This window comes from Canis aureus, chromosome 2, assembly GCF_053574225.1.
Source record: "Canis aureus isolate CA01 chromosome 2, VMU_Caureus_v.1.0, whole genome shotgun sequence".
Taxonomy (NCBI): Eukaryota; Metazoa; Chordata; class Mammalia; order Carnivora; family Canidae; genus Canis; species Canis aureus.
The window spans coordinates 62,996,772-63,013,958 of record NC_135612.1 but is presented as its reverse complement, the minus strand read 5'-3'; the positions used below and the strand labels follow the sequence as shown (position 1 = coordinate 63,013,958).

Here is a 17,187-nt window from a genome sequence, read left to right as displayed (position 1 = left end):
TGCCTGGAGAGGGAGAATCAGTAGTCCATCCCTGTTTGAAAGGAGGTCAGCCCTGTCAGCCCTGCCCACCGTGGCCGGGGTGGGGGGCTGTTCTTAGCCTTCCCCGGCTTCAGCCTGCCTGAGGAATAATCCAGGGAAGCACAAAGGGAGTGAGTGCCCCCCTGCCTGGAGGGAGCCCTGTCCCTCCCACTAGGCCAGCCTCCTCGCCTGCCCCTGGAGGCTCTGCTGAACACAGCCCTGGGAGACAGAGGTGAGCTGGGCCCCCTGTGGGCCAGGGGGTGCTCTGAGTGTGGTCACAAACTGAGGGGAGGGGGAAGACCTGCTGACCATGGTGTGGCTGGGGCCCTGGGGAGGGGACACTGCAGCGGAGGTTGAGAGACTGCTGGCAGTGAGCAGGGGCAAGGGTGACCTGCTGAGGAACGTCTCCCTTTCTGGGCTCCTCACCCCCCCATCTTCTGCCCCTCCTCCATCTCCTCAAGGACAATTTCCCTTTCCAGCCTGTTCCTCTGCCCTCCACACCCACAGGCTCCATCTTGCCAGTTGGTCAAGACCACTGTGGGGATGCATCACCCTTCCTCCTGTGATCCAGATCCCTCAGATCAAACTGACACTCACCTCCACCCAGGGACCCCTCCCCCCCATTCTAGTGTATTTGGGATTCCTACTGAGCTATGTATCATTAACAGACCTCAAGTGTACCTGTGTCCTCAACAGACAGAGATAAGATCGTGCCAGATCTCGTATCCACCACATTTCAGCTTCCCATCCCCAGGATTCCTCCCTCACGTGGCTTCCGGTTGCCCCCCCCCCCCCCCATAGAACCCACCAAGAGGGCCCTGCCAGCGTCCCTCTAGCACTGTAAGGGTCTGGAAGTTGCCTGCCCCAGAGTGCAGGTGACCAAGGGCCATCTAGGTAATGTTATAAAGGGTTCTGGGGTGGGTGGGGGGGCACATGGGGAGGACCTGCACTAGCTACCCTGCCACAGCCCTCATTTGCTGGAGCCCGCTGACCTAGGCTAAGATATCTTACTTCAGGGTGCTTGGCTGGTTCAGTCCGTGGAGCTGATGTAGGAAAGAATGTTAGGGTCTGAAGCTGACAGCTAATAAGAAATTCTTGAAACGTCTTTGGTGTAAAAAGGTGGTTTCATTAATGCACGGGGCCAGGGGCCAGGACTCGTGGGCAGGAAGAGCTGCCCTGGGATCATGAGGGGTGGCCCATAATAGACTCAACTTGGGAGGGGGTTGAGGAGAGTGTAAGTCTCTAAAGAATTTGGGGGGCAAGGTTTCCAGGACCCTGAGAGGCTAGTTATTGCTGGGAAAAAATCATTTATTACCATCTAATAAAACCTGAGTCATAGACCCTTCAGATGTACATCAGTAGGTATTGGGGGATGATCGCCAATACATACTGGGGGATGGAGATAAAGGAACTTTGCAAAGAAATTTGTATAAAAGTAGACTCACAGAATCCTGGGGGTGGGAGGTGCTAGGATTGCCTGTTACCCTCAGCAGAGAATTAACATTGAGGCTGCTGAGGTGGAGGAACGTCACTGGGCCTGTTTTAAGGACATGTCAATGGGCTGTAGGGAGTAAGGAAATTTAATAATTTCTTGTCTGCCTTTGTTTCCCACTCATTCCCCCCTGAACAATTTTGACCCTTAATCTTTAAGGTTGCTGAAGGTGGAAGGTGTCTTCTGTAACTTCCTTCTACTGAGTAGGGACATAGAGATGTCCCTGCCTTTGGGTCACCACGGATCAGTTGAGGTTTATATAGATTAGGAGTGATGACAGCAGAAGAAGCTGAGTCCAGGGGAGACTGCATGTGTGGATATTATCCGTTGGCTTGAAGTTAGGGCAGCAAAGGAGTCTTGACCCCAAGTGGAGAGACCTGAGAGAAAACAAAACCCGATTGGAATAACAAATAAGAGTCCTTTGAAGGCAGCCCCAGGTGGCTCAGCGGTTTAGCACCACCTTCATCCTGGAGTGTGACCCTGGGGACCTGGGATGGAGTCCCACATCAGGTACCCTGTGTGGAGCCTGCTTCTCCCTCTGTCTGTGTCTCTGCCAGTCTCTGTCTGTCATGAATAAATAAATAAAATCTTTAACAAAAAAATAAATAAATAAATGTGGAAGTTTGGCTGGGTTGGTAATGGTTTTAATACGGTGTCTGTGCGTCCAAGCAACACCCAGAGTCCAGCATCCTATCCAGCCTGGGGGAGGCCAGGCCACTGGACACATGTTAGAGCCGCACAGTCCCTGGTGTCCCCTTGGGGGACACTGGTCTAGTTCTGGGCCTCCCTGAACTGCAGTCATGGTAATGGTTTTGGAGAATTTCTTTTGAATTTATGTAATAAGACAGTCTATTGTCACTTTGTAGGGACCAAAGGAGTCCAAATCTAGGGACAATTTCTCTTAGCAAAGTTTTTTGTCACCTCCATGGCCTTTTTAACCTCCTCCTGGTGTAAACCCTATATTACCTTCTGTTGGTTATTTTTGGGCATAAGGATTTTTTTTCCTCATTAACAAGCCAGTCCTGTGCATTTCTTCGTCTGAATAACTGGACTTATGGACTTCATTGGAGTTAAGGCTGGTAAAATACTTAATATTTGTTTATTTTGTGCTACCTGCTTGGCTGCATGGTCTACTGAATTGTTTCCTTTAGATTCTAAGGTTTTATTCTCTGATGTCCTTTGAATTATAGCTACCTCCTTAGATAGGTGGTGTACAGCCTAAAGAGTAATAATTTCAGGTCCATATTTGATTGGAGAGTTATGGCTTGATAATTCCCTTTTCTTCCAAATTGCTCTGTGGGCATGTAGGACTAGGAAAGCATATTTGGAGTCAGTACAAACATTAATTTTTAAGGCTTTGGCAATTGCAAAGCACTAGAGCATCCCCAGGTTTTTTCACTCCCTTGCCCATAACACTGTTGCCATCAGTAAACCAACTGTCATCTGGATTTTTGATAGGGGAAGCTTTTATATCTGGTTGACTAGAATACACAAGATCAATAACCTCTGAACAGTTGTGCTCTATAGAAGTATGATGTTCAAGTCTAGGCAAAAAGGTAGCTGGGTTTAAAGTTTGACAGGTTTTAGGTATATTTCAGCCATATCTATAAGCATAGCCTGGTATTCAGGGATTGTCTCAGAGTGAGCTTTGAGGCTCGTTTTACCAGAAGGGCTATTGTGTGCTTAGCTAAATCCTTTACTTGCAATTGTACATTAACAGAGGTGGCTTCGGGAGGCCTGGGTGGCTCAGTGGTTGAGTGATGCCTTTGGCTCAGGGCATGATCCCGGGGTCCCAGGATTGAGTCTTGCATCCAGTTCCCTGCAGGGAGCCTGCTTCTCCCTCTGCCTATGTCTCTGCCTCTCTTCTGTGTGTCTCTCATGAATAAATAAAATCTTTAATAATAGAGGTGGCTTCTAGGAGGATAAATATGACTATGAGTGATGAAACTATCAAGAGGCCCTCTTTGGGGTCTAGCTGGAACAATGTCCTAATTATAAGGAATCACTGGCAAGTGGGAGATGACTTGTCTCAGGAGATAAGGACACTTGTCCAAGTGCGTCATCTAGTCCAATGACGTGGGGTTGGGGTTGGGGCACCTGGGTGGCTCAGTGGTTGAGCATCTGCCTTTGGCTCAAGTCACAATCCGGCGGTCCTGGGATCAGTTCCTGCATCAGGCTCCCCACAGGGAGCCTGCTTCTCCCTCTGCCTATGTCATTCTAACCACACGGAATCAGGGTGGTAGTTGGATTGCACTATTGGGGAGTCAATCCCACTTTTCAGCTGTTCAAATAATCATATGCCCTCGGGGTCCTATCAGTATCCCCACAGAATAACAAACAAGGAGAGCGTAGGAGCTATTGTAGCAGTTTCTCTGAAGTTTACCTCCAGTTGTCTAGTTCAGGCAAACATCAAAGACAACCAGAACTAGGATTTGACATCCACAATGGTGGGCTATTGGAACATAATTTTTCTCTCTAAAATAATCCTCATTTTTCATCAGAGATAGCCAAACAGGACTAATTTATTTGAAAGACAAGTCCAGTTTTAACAAACTTGAGCTAATTATTTACATAAGCTCAGCAAGAATAATGATTGAGCATATAGATCTTTTAAATCGGCTTTGCTGGAACTTTTATAAGAAATCTGTAGGTTGAACTTTTAGTAGCCTCTCCAGGCCAGAAGCCAAGCCCAGTACTTGCCATCAGACCCTGCAATACCTTAGATGTGGCTAGATTCCTCTTCACAAGATCCCCAAGGAGGGATCCCTGGGTGGCGCAGCGGTTTGGCGCCTGCCTTTGGCCCACGGTGCGATCCTGGAAACCCGGGATCAAATCCCACGTCGGGCTCCCGGTGCATGGAGCCTGCGTCTCCCTCTGCCTGTGTCTCTGCCCCGCTCTCTCTCTCTCTCTCTCTCTCTCTCTCTCTCTCTCTGTGTGACTATCATAAATAAACAAATAAACAAAAAAACAAGATCCCCAAGGTATATGGAGGTTCCTGCACCTGTCAGGAAGTGACATTCTTTTTTTTTCATGTATTTATGATAGTCATACAGAGAGTCTCTAGAGAGAGAGGCAGAGACATAGGCAGAGGGAGAAGCAGGCTCCATGCTCCGGGAGCCCGACGTGGGACTCGACGTGGGACTCGATGTGGGACTCGACGTGGGACTCGATCCGGGGTCTCCAGGATCGCCCTGGGCCAAAAGCAGGCGCCAAACCGCTGTGCCACCCAGGGATCCCAGGAAGTGACATTCTTTACTCACCTGGTGAGGCCTCTGGGAACTCTCTAGCCAGGCATCAGGCCAACAGTTCCAGGTGGCTTTATGGCTCCAGGTTTCATTAAGTCCACTCAGTTCCTGAAGGCCGTTTGGTCCTACCTAGGTCTATGCATGTGTCTCTCAGATAGGACATTCCAGTCAAAGCTTTGCTAAAATAACCAGTGTTTCCAAGGGTGTCATGTTACAAGGAGAACAGGTTCTTGGTGAACTTATGTAAATGACCATGGTTGTCATGGAAGACGGAATGCTCACTGAGACCTGTTGGTCAGGTCTGAGACCCTCAATTTTAGAGGGTCCAGGTAAGTAGAAAAATTAAATGCTTTAATTTGTTCATAAATGCATACTTTGCCACATTTCTATAAGTCATAGATATCTTAAGAGAAAGTGTCCTTAACCCAGGATAGCAAATATCAGAGAACCAGCAGTGTTTCAAACAAGAGTCACAAAACTATAATTGTCTTTTTAGTTCATCTAGTCCCATGTTACTATTTTTATTAGTTTTTTTTTTTTTTTAAGATTGTATTTATTTATTCATGAAAGAGAGAGAGAGAGAGAGGCAGAGACAGAAGCAGGCTGTCTGGTGCAGGGAGCCTGATGTGGAACTCGATCCCGGGTCTCCAGGAAGTGGATCCCTGGGCCAAAGGAAGTGCCAAACCGCTGAGCCACTCGGGCTACCCTCTTGTTCAGTTTGAATGTAGCTTTATCTAGTTCTGGGAATTCTTCCCCATTTCAGTTTTATGATCTTAAAGATATTGAATACCTGTATTTGCCCTAAAAATCCCTTATGTGAACCTCCTTGAAGATGAAACTCATTTTGCAAGAGAGTAAGATTAGAAATGACAAAAACTCAGAAATGGACCTTGTTAATGATCTGATGAGTTCATGATGATGCAATCGACAAGGAGACTCAGTTGTTTCTGTGACACAGAACACTCTGATAGCCAGAATATTGAATGATGATGACCTTAAAACAGAAGGTAACATACCAAACAAGCCTAATTAGTCAATGAGACTTTGTTCATAATTTAAATCTCAGTGAAGTTTGTTAAAACCTTGGAAAGTTTTAAAGCACACAGCTAAATAGGATTAGGGATATTAAAGACCCGATAAAGGCAAAAACATAGAAATTGGTTTTTCTGGGCAGGCAAAGAGAAAACAACTCTAGATGTTCTTATCAAGAGCAGACCAACAATTCAAGAAAACTTATCTTTCTGAACAGGGAGAAAGCAGACTTCAATCTTTTACCGGTGTACTTTAAAATTCATTCAGTTCAATCTTAGTCTGTCCTGACCACACCTAAAATTCCTTTCCATGGATTTTCCTTCACAAGCCTTCTACGACTTTCCTTTGCATTCAGAATTTGTCCCAAGTCATTTCTTTGCAATCAACCAGCTTCCTTTAGGACAAAATTACCTTCTTTTACCTTTAACAAAAATGCATTCCCATTCCTTATATCTTTGTTACACATCTACTTTTCTACACAGAGTTGCTTCCCCTGTTCCCATCAATCTTAATTACAGTTAGGAGAATTTTGCACTCTTAGAAACCTTAGTCTCCTGTGAAAACTAAGGAGTAACCAATTGTGAACTGTCACACCAGAACTCTTTAGGTGGTGAATTTATGAATCAGGTAAGCACAAAGCATGTTTACCAACAGATTCAAATATCCTTAGTTCCTTTCCAATTAGAAGTCAAAAGCACAAACTGACATCTAGTAATCAACGCTTCAGCACTTTATCCATTTGGACAAGACCTAGATGTCCAATGAATTTAATCCCATTTATCATCCAAGCAAAACATTAAGGTTTCAGGTTACCAAAGAATTTGAAAGCTATCTTAATAATTACCCGTGAAAATTTGGAGAGAATTAACCATCATTTTAGTCATCTTTTAACTAACAAATTGCAACAGAGATTACCCAACCTTATTTGACCTTCAGCAAACCTCGACAATAAAAGTTTCACATTTAGTGCTGATAACTTTAAAGACCTATCTTAATTAAACCAACAAACTTAACTTAGATACCAAATTATGTTCCACCTGGATCCTTCCATTGTCAATTTTTACCCGAGACACTGGTGGGGAATTCTGGAGTGGGCTGGGTTAAGTTCAGGGGTTGCTCTTGCTCCTGGACAGTGAGAGGAGAAGGAGCCGCTTCCTCCTCCTCTCGCTATCCTAGGAGGATAGTCTAGAAGCAAGCTATGCAGGTCACACCCAGCGTGCTGCAGAAACAGGAGGAGGGGAAGGCGGGGAGCAGAAGAGGTATAGTGCTGCCAGAAGGCAGAGAAAGGGTTCCTGGTTCTAGAGCTCCTCATCTCCAACAGAGGAGCAGACGCCATATTTTACTGCCAATAAAGGGGAGTATGCAGTCCATGTCAGGCCAGAGAAGATGGGGTTTGGGCAGCTGCTTGGGAATATTCCTTACAGTCTCATCCTGAGGGAGAATAAGCACAGTTGGCTCCAATTATATCCCTGAACCTGGGACATGAATGAGGGAGAAGCCCTCACATCTATTAGGAGGAGAAACAGGGTAGCCTGGGTGGTTGGGCAGCCCAGGTGGCTCAGCAGTTTAGTGCCTGCCTTTGGTCCAGGGCATGATCCTGGGGACCCAGGATCGAGTCCCATGTCGGGCTCCCCACAGGGAGCCTGCTTCTCCCTCTGCCTGTGTCTCCGCCTCTCTCTCTGTCTCTCATGAGTAAATAAATAAAATCTTAAAAAAAAAAAAAAAAAAAAAAAAGGAGGAGGAAACTGTATGAAAGTCCCCTTCTGGGATGGCCTGTTTCCTCCAGCAACCAGAGTTTATTTGGAGGAGGCCTACTTAGATAATTATCCAGTATGTCAGGAGGGAGTTTACTAGCCAGATACATTTGGGCAAACACATTCTGCCCTGTTGCCTGCAGAGAGATCTAACATCCTACTGAAGCCATGTAGTGTTACAGATCATCAGTCCTTTCCTAAATTCTGTGATTGAAATTGTTTCCAATGGGTTAAAAAGCACCCCAAGGAAGAGTCCTTGGGAACTGAAGAAGAAGCCTACTGAGGCCAAGCTCCCAGAAAAGTAGAGAAGGTCTATCACCAAAATCCCCCAATTCCTGGGTGGTGTGCCATGCAGGATGTGTCAGAGTTTCCATGTGTCAAAAGTGACTGGAGGCGTCTCCCAAAGAAACACTATTGATCACCATCCTGCCTTACCATGAAGGCATCCCACAGTAAAAGGCCCCGTATCCCCCCCTTCCCCATCACATCCTAGGCTACCAATGGGTGCCTGGGGAATGGACTGAGACCATGCTGTGCCGTCCCATGCCCGGAAGGCCGCATTATTGCCTTGCCATTTCTAACCCACGGAGAACACTATGAAAGTTTTACAAGGGGAAATTACCCAATTTTGTATTTAAATAGTAAGTCAGAACATTGACAGAAAACAGTAAAGATAGAAATCTATCATGGTCTAAGTGACATTTCAACACATGTAGTCCCTATAGCCAACTTCCGTGGGAAACAGTCCCCAGTTGGGCTTTAATTCCATTGGGTGCTGATTTCTGCTGGCTCCCAGTGGAGGCCTCAGAAGGAGCTAGACCAGGATGTGGAGGGGATCACATTAGATCAGTCAGGAGGGAACCTCACATGGGAGTCAACATTGACAGCCATCCTGGTGATTTAGGTGGCTGTCCCGTGCCCAAGGTAGACAACCTTGTAGAAGGACAGGATACAGAGAGGGTATCAAGTTTCTGGGTCTTATTACCACTCCAGCCAGGGTACTAACTTCCAGCCAAAAGGCAAGCTTTCTCCTTCCTGTAGAGTAGCCACAGGCTAGAGGATTGCAGACTGAGCAATCAGCATGAAAGTGTTTCAATAAGACTACTCCTTGAAGGGCCCCTGGAATGACAGTGAAAGGAGAGGAGAGGAAGAACCAAGCTTGTACCACAGCTCAAAGTCCAGAGGAGACTGGACTCAAAGGCTCACCCATATTGGGCGTCATATGATGTAGGAAAGAACGTTAGGGTTTGAAGCCCAAGGCCAAGAAAATATTCTTGAGATGTCTTTGGTGCAAAGCAGTGGTTTCATTAAAGTAGTTTCCATGGCCAGGACCTGTGGGCAGGAAGAGCTTCCCTGGGATCATGAGGGCTGGCCCATGATAGACTTTCAAATTGGGAGGGCGTTGGGGAGAGTGCAAGGCTCTAAGGAATTTTGGGAGCAAGGTTTCCAGGACCTTGAGGTTGGCTAGCTATTATTGTGAAAAAGTCACTTATTACCGTCTAATAAAACCTGAGTCGAGACCCATCAGATGTACATTGGTGAGTCATATGCTTGGGGGATGATTGTCAACACATATCTTGGGGGGTAGAGATAAAGGAAATTTCTAAAGGAATTTTTGTATGTTAAAGGAGACTCAGGATCCTTGGAGGGCGGGCTAGGATTACCTTCTGCCCTCAGCAGAGTATTAACATTGAGGCAGCTGAGCTCCTGGAGGAATGTCACTGGGCCTGTTTCAAGGACTTGTCAGTGGGCTGTAGGGAGTAAGGAAACTTAATTTCTTTTCTGCCTTTGTTTCCCACATCAGAGCATATGACTCTTAATCTCCAGGTTGTGAGTTCCAGCCCCACATTGGGCGTAGAGATTATTACAAAAAAAATTCTTAGGGATGCCTGGGTGGCTTAGTGGGTTAGGAGTCTGCCTTTGACTCAAGTCATGGTCTTAAGGTCTTGGGATCAAGTCCTGCCTCTTCAGGCTCCCTGCTCAGTGGGGAATCTGCTTGCCCCTCCCCCCATCATGCTCTCTCTTTTGTTTGCTTGCTTTCTCTTTCTCTCAAATCAATAAACTCCTTGAAAAAAAAAAAAACGTTAAAAATAACCCTCCCAGGTGCCTTTTTTCATTTAGCATTACCCACGCTCTAGACATTATTCACATCTACTGTAACAGAATGGTGGAAATGCTATGTAACCTACTACTGTCTGGCTCATCCCTATCTCATTTTATTGACCTAATATTGGTGCCCTGAACACAGCAAGGATGGGATTATTTGCACCATGGATATTGCAAATTCTACAAATCGGGGCTTGATAGTTTTGTTGATTGTCTAGACTTAAGAAAGCTATAGAAAAAGTGTTAACAAGGAAGATTAAACTTAAAAGTACATTATGTCTGTAGTCATTACACTCACTGTAAATAGTGCACATGCACACAACTGCAATATTTCTTCCAGTATTCAAAAATTACTAATTTAGTAAAGAAGGCCCTCATGTCACCGACTCAGATGAAGTTCTAAACAAATGTGCTGGAGCTGAAAAAAGTTACAGTTTAATGATGATCATTTGAGGGTAAAGATAGTTTCATAGTTGATTACTTATCAAATTTAATGACAACAAATGTATTGGGAAAAGCGCAGATTGGGAAGCAACTTCATTTGTCAAGTAATGACTGAATTGTAATTACTGGTCAACCAAAATGAAAATCTTTGTTCACCGTATGCAAATATTCATAGCAACCTTATTCATAAAAGCCAAAAACTTAAAATAGTCCAAATAAATCTGACCCTGTTTGTAGCTTTCTACAGAATATGTGGTACAGTGTATTTTATGTTCTTGAAACCAATTCTGGGTCATCAGGAAAAATTCTACTTAACCACTAGCTCAACAAAGAAGACAGACCGCTAGGAGGTGGTATTTGCAACATCAAAAAGCATCAGTGGATTAACATTTAGGATAAAAAAAATGCCTATAAAATGAGGAGAAAAAGACAGGAAAGCCCATAGATGAATGGGAAAGGAGAAGAACCAGCAGTTTATAGACGAGAAACCCAAACACTTGAGAAGCACTCTAAGAGATGCTTAAACTGATCAATAACCTGAAAAGACCAAATTAACATAACAAGCTGCCTCATTACACTCATTAGATTGCAGAATTAGAAGGTCAAAGTTTTGTTGTTGTTTTTAAGTAATCTCTATCCTCAACATGGGGCTCGAAATTGGGACCCTGAGATCAAGAGTCCTACACTCTGCAGACCGAACAAGCCAAATGCCCAAGAGAGTTTGTGTTTTTGAATGTGCCTATCCAATTGTCCCAAAACCATTTGCTGAAAAGACTATTTCTCAAATGAACCACACCATCCTGATTAATTCATCTATCTTTATTCATCTATACCACACCATCCTGATTACTGCTTTGTGATTAGTCTTGAAATCAGATAGTTATTGTTCTCCGACTTTGTTCTTTCCCAAAATTATTATGGCTGTTTTACATTCCTTTGTATTTCCATATGTATTTTGGAATCATTAGTCAACTTCTAGAAAACAAAATGTGGGTGCAAGGTTGTTCACACTGTTTCAGTATTAACTTTTTTAATGTCTGTGGGGTCTGCAATGATAACCCATCTCTTATTTCTGTTATTAGTAATTTGTGTCCTCTTTATCTTTTTTTAAAAATTGAGATATAATCGACATATATTAGTTCAAGTGTCCAATATGTCATTCTATTTTTCTTAGTTAACCTGGCTAGAGACTTATCAATTCTATTGATCTTTTCAAAGAATCAGCTTTTGGTTTCTTTGATTCTTTCTATTGATTTCCTCCTTTCAATTTCACTCATTTCTGCTCTTTTTATTATTTCTTTTCTTTTACTTACTTTAGATTTAATTTGCTCTTCATTCTCTAGTTTCCTAAGGTGGAACCTTGGATTATTGGTTATAGATATTTCTTATTTTCTCTTTTTTTAGATTTTTATTTATTTGAGAGAGAGTGAGTGCGTGCAGGGGAGAAGGGTAGAGGAAGAAGCAGACACTCTACTGACAGGGAGCCCCACTTGGGGCTCAAGCCCAGAACCTCCTGATCATGACCTGAGCTGAGGGCAGACTTTTTTTTTTAAGCAGAGTTTAAGACTTTTAATTTGTCCCAAAGTTGCTGAAGCAAAAATCATAATAAAACATTCTGCTTTCCTTTACACCCCACAACACAAAAAAACCAAAAACTATTTGTAGGAAAAAAATGGTTTTGTACATGGGAAGAAACAATATAAATTCAAAACTTACAGATAAGGATTAGCTCTATCACTTATCTCTTTAAAAAGTTTATATGAATATCCAGTCAAAACCAACAGGGTATCTCCCTTGAAATGTTATCTATATGAATTTCCTTTTTTTTTAAATAAATTAATTTTTTATTGGTGTTCAATTTACCAACATACAGAATAACACCCAGTGCTCATCCCGTCTCAGTGTCCGTCATCCACTCACCCCCACCCCCCGCCCTCCTCCCCTTCCACCACCCCTAGTTCGTTTCCCAGAGTTAGGAGTCTTTATGTTCTGTCTCCCTTTCTGATATTTCCCACACATTTCTTCTCCCTTCCCTTATAAATAATAGTGAAAGGGAATCTATATGAATTTCCAAGTAGACCACAGGACTGCTTACTGTCTTGGAATGTCCTCAGAAGGCTCTGTCATTGATCAGGTAACAGAGTAAAAACCCCAGAGTCCTTTTCTTTCAAACAGAAGAGGGAAAGACAGAGGAATGGGAGAAACTATTCAAACTTCGTCTTCTTTCCTTGTGGCTTGTGGTATCCTCCTCCTCCTCTGCCTCCTCAGAAGCCTCCTCGCCCTCCAAAGCCTCCCCGGCCTCTGAAGGCAGACATTTAACCAACTGAGACACCCAGGTACCCCTCATATTTTCTAATATATGCATTAAATGCCATAAATTTCCCCCTAAGCACTGCTTTCACTGCATCCTATTAATTTGATAAGTTGTGTTTCATTTTCATTTAGTTCAAAATATGTTTAAATTTCTCTTGCCATTTCTTCCTTGACTTGTGTTATTTAGAAGCGCACTGTTTAATCTCCAACTATTTGGGGATTTTCCAGTTTTCTTTCTATGATTTCTAACTGAATTCCACTGTGGTCTGAGAACAGATGTTGTATGGTTCCTATCCTTTAAAATTTGTTAAGGAGAACATTATGGTCCTGAATGTGGTCTGTCTTGGTGAGTGTTCCAGGTGAGTTTGTGAAGGATATGTGTTCTGTGGTTGTTGGCTGAAGTGGTCTATAGTCCATGATAGCTGGTTGATGATGGTCTAAACCATGTCCTTCCTGATTCATTGCCTACTGGATCTGCACACCTCCAGGCAGGGGTGTTGAAATCTCCTACCACCATAGTAGATTCATTGGTTCTCTATTGTTCTTACCTTGAGATCTATTTTATCTGATATCAACATAGTGATACCAGTCTTATTTTTAATCAACATTCGCACAATATGCCTTTTGTCTAGCCTTTTATTTTCAGCGTTTTTATGTGTCCTTATGATGTAGTTGTGTTGGGTTTGTTTTTTTATTCAGGGTGGCATTCTTTGTTAACTGGAATATTTTGTCCTTTTATCATTGAATAAAACCCATTGATATGTTTGTTCTCTCCTTTTGAGTCTTGGGTTTTTCTTAAATTTTTAAAAAAAGATTTAAAAAATGTATGTATTCTTGAGAGACAGAGAGAGGCAGAGACATAGGCAGAGGGAAGAAGGAGGCTCCATGCAGGAAGCCTGATGTGGGACTCAATCCCGGGACTCTGGGATCACACCCTGAGCCAAAGGCAGACGCTCAACCGCTGAACCACCCAGGCCTTCCCTTTTGAGTCTTGTTTTGGGCTGATTATTCCTTATCATTCATTTTATCAACACACACATTAGCTTTAAAGTTATTCACTCTGCTTTTTTAAGGAGACACACAATGGGTCTGCTTAGATTTTTAGAGTCTAAAACGAATGATCCTAACTTCCACTTATGGCTATATGGTCTCCCACTTCAAACATCTAAAGAACTGGACAGAATGTTTAACACAGCTTTGCAGGCACTAGGAAACAGGTAGTGCAAAACAGTGGTCCTTGAAAGAGAGAAACAACAAGGAAAGCTCTACAGTGAGCCCAGGCTGCTACTAGAGGAATTTCTTAGGCTTCGGGAAAGGGATGAGCCGCCCACATAAAGCTAAGCAGCAACTCTAATTTGAAGGGACAGAGTTTAGAATCTGGGGTACTCAAGGTGACCAAGCAGTTTTAGGGCAGAGTACCGGAGAAGAGAGGGCTGCTGAGTGAGAGGAGAGCTCTGAGGTTATGCGGTTGCTTCCTGCAAGTCCCCAGCTGAGTGCTGCTCAGAACAAGCATGCCCAGCCACCACCCACAGCTAGGGAAAGAACAATTGTGATGGATAAGGATGAGCAATCGTCAGAGCTCACATAGGGCCAGAAGTAGTGGGTGTTGCCACCAGCCATGGGTGTTGAGGAGAATCTTTAGAAAACTATTGCCTCAGAAGCAGGTCAAATTGGCCTAAAGATTGTTCTGAGACCACCTAACAAAACTTAAAAGGAAGACCCTACATTATCAAATGGTATCCAAGTAACTGAACTGCCTTCCAGAACGAGCTCAAATGTATATATAGGAAGAGAAAGTCTCCATGACCCAACATCGTACAATTTACAATATCTGGTCATAAATTCAAAGAAGCAGGTAAATACAACTTATAATGACAGGAAAAAAAATCAGAACTGAGTCAGAAATGACACAAATAATAGAGTCAGTATACAAAGACATTAAAAGTTATAACTGTATTCTGAATGTTCAGAAAGCTACAAGAAATGTTAAAAATGTTAAGTAGATGTGCAAAATTGTTGAATCACTATATGGTACACCAGAAACTAATATAACACTACATGTTAACTATACTGGAATTAAAAAAAAAAAGTTAAGTAGAGATTCAAAAGAACCAAAATGAAAGCACATGTCTATATAAAGACTTATAGGTAAGTTTTCCAAGGAGCTTTATTTGTAATAGCCAAATACTGGAAATTACTGAAATGCCCATGAACATGTGAATGCAGAAACAAAATATCTTTTTTTTAAAATTTTAATCATGACAGACACACACACACAGAGAGAGAGAGAGAGAGAGAGAGAGAGAGAGAGAGGCAGAGACACAGGCAGAGGGAGAAGCAGGCTCCATGCAGGAAGCCCAACATGGGACTCAATCCCAGGACCCTGGGATCACGCCCTGAGCCAAAGGCAGATGCTCAACCACTGAGCCACCCAGGCATCCCTAAAAATTGTCGTTTTTCCATATAATGGAACATTACTCACTAATAAAAAGGAATACAATACACCCAACAATGTAGATAAAACTCAATATAATTATATTAACTCAAGACAGGCAAAAAATAGAATATATGATTCCACTTATATAACACTGTAGTTAACGCAAACTAATCTATAGCAGCAGAAAACAGATCGGTTGATGGTTTTCTTGTGGAGAGGCACCAGGTGAGGAAACACTGAGGGTGATGAGTATGCTCATGATCTTGATAGTGGTGATGACATCATAGGTGTCTACATATGTCAGAACTAATCAAATTGTATGTCAATCATGCCTGAATGAACCTGTAAAAAAGTGACAAAATAAATTTAATACCTTCAGCCCTCTGTAAATATAGGTCTTTTGGGTATTTTATCCAGAACAGTTTAACTCCATTTACCCTTTCCTGATGTATATGTTGTCATGTATCTTATTTCTATCTTTTTTAAAAAATATATTTTATTTATTTATTTGACACAGAGAGAGAAAGCGCAAGCAAGGAGAAGGGCAGAGGGAGGGGGAGAAGCAGATGCTCTGCTGAACAGGAGCCCAATACAGGGCTTGATTCCAGGACCCCAAGATCATGACCTGAGCCAAAGGAAGATGCTTAACCAACTGAGCCACCCAGGTACCCCATCTTATTTCTATCTTTTTGTGGTGGTTTAACAAAGTCATATTTTCTTTATGTTTCCTACCAGATGTTCCTCTTGCTTTGCTCCCTGCTTACCCTCAGACCTTCCATCTGGGATCTCTTTATCTCAGCCTGAACCACATCCTTTGGAATTTCCTTCCTGAAGACCTTCTGTCTGAACATGTCTTTATTTTGCCTCATTTAAAAAAATATGTAAGTAAACTCTTTTTAGTGAATACATACATAAATATGCACAAATCATAAATTCACAGATGAACTTGCACAAAATAAATACACTGTATCTCCAACATCTGAATCAAGGACTAGAGTATTGCCCACACCCTGGAATCACCCAATCCCCTACCCAGGGTAATCCTTGTAACATGCTGCTGAATCCTGTTTCCTGGTATTTTGTTGAGGATTTCTGCATCCGTGCTCATCACAGATGTTGGTTTATAGTTTTCTTTTCTGATAGTATCTCCGTCTGGCTTTGGTATCAGGGTGACACTGTCCTCACAGAATGAGTTGGGAAGTTTGTCTCCCCTTCAAGTTATTGGAAAAGTTTGGGAAGGATTGGTGTTAATTCTTCCTTAAATGTTTGGGAGAATCACCTGTGAAGCCATCTGGTCCTGGGTTCTCCTCTATGGGGAGATGTTGGATACTGATTCAGTTTCCTTACCAAGTATAGGTCTGTTAAAAAAATATTTTATTTATTTATTCCTGAGAGACACACAGAAGAATGCAGAAACAGGCAGAGGGAGAAGCGGGCTCCCCAAGGGGAGCCTGTTGTGGGACTCCATCCTGGAACTGCAGGATCACGACCTGAGCCAAAGGCAGATGTTCAACCACTGAGCCACCCAGGTGCTCAAATTATTATGTATTTATCCCAAAGATAAAAATGTAGTGATCCAAAGGGGCACCTGTACCCCAAGATTACAGCAGCAACATCTACAATGGCCAAACTATGGAAAGAGCCCAGATGTCCATCAACAGGTGAATGGCTAAAGAATATGTGGTATATATAGACAATGGAATACTACTCAGCCATCAAAAAATAGAAATCTTGCCATTTGAAACAATGTGGAAAGAACTAAAGGATATTATTATGCTTAGTGAAATAAGTCAGTCAGAAAAAGACAATTATATGATCTCACTCATTTGTGGAATTTAAGAAACAAAACAGAGGATTACAAGGGAAGAGAGGAAAAAAAATCAGACAAGATGAAATCAGAGAGGGAGACAAACCATGAGACTCTTAATCACAGCAAACAAACTGAGGGTCCCTGGAGGGAAGGGGTGTAGGGGGATGGGGTAACTGGGTGATGGGCATGAAGGAGGGCACATGAGCACTGGTTTATGCAACTGATGAATCACTGACCTCTACCTCTAAACTAATAATACATTATATGTTAATTAAATTTATTTTTAAAAAAGATTTATTCATTTATTTATGATAGACACACACACAGAGACAGAGAGAGACAGAGAGAGAGAGAGAGAGAGAGGCAGAGACACAGGAGGAGGGAGAAGCAGGCTCCATGCCGGGAGCCCGATGTGGGACACGATCCTGGGACTCCAGGATCACGCCCTGGGCCAAAGGCAGGCACTAAACCACTGAGCCACCCAGGGATCCCTGTTAATTAAATTTAAATAAAAATTTAAAAATAAATAAAATACT

The 17,187-nt window shown here is 42.9% G+C and overlaps 1 long non-coding RNA gene across 1 annotated transcript; it reads right to left on the bottom strand.

Moving 5' to 3' along the window:
* Window positions 1–1,580: 1,580 nt before the first annotated feature.
* LOC144300413 (uncharacterized) lies at window positions 1,581–5,003 on the bottom strand. Its single transcript, XR_013367030.1, has 2 exons — window positions 4,771–5,003; window positions 1,581–1,887 (listed from the first exon to the last, which is right to left on the bottom strand). It is a non-coding gene; the product is annotated as an uncharacterized LOC144300413 (long non-coding RNA).
* Window positions 5,004–17,187: the final 12,184 nt, after the last annotated feature.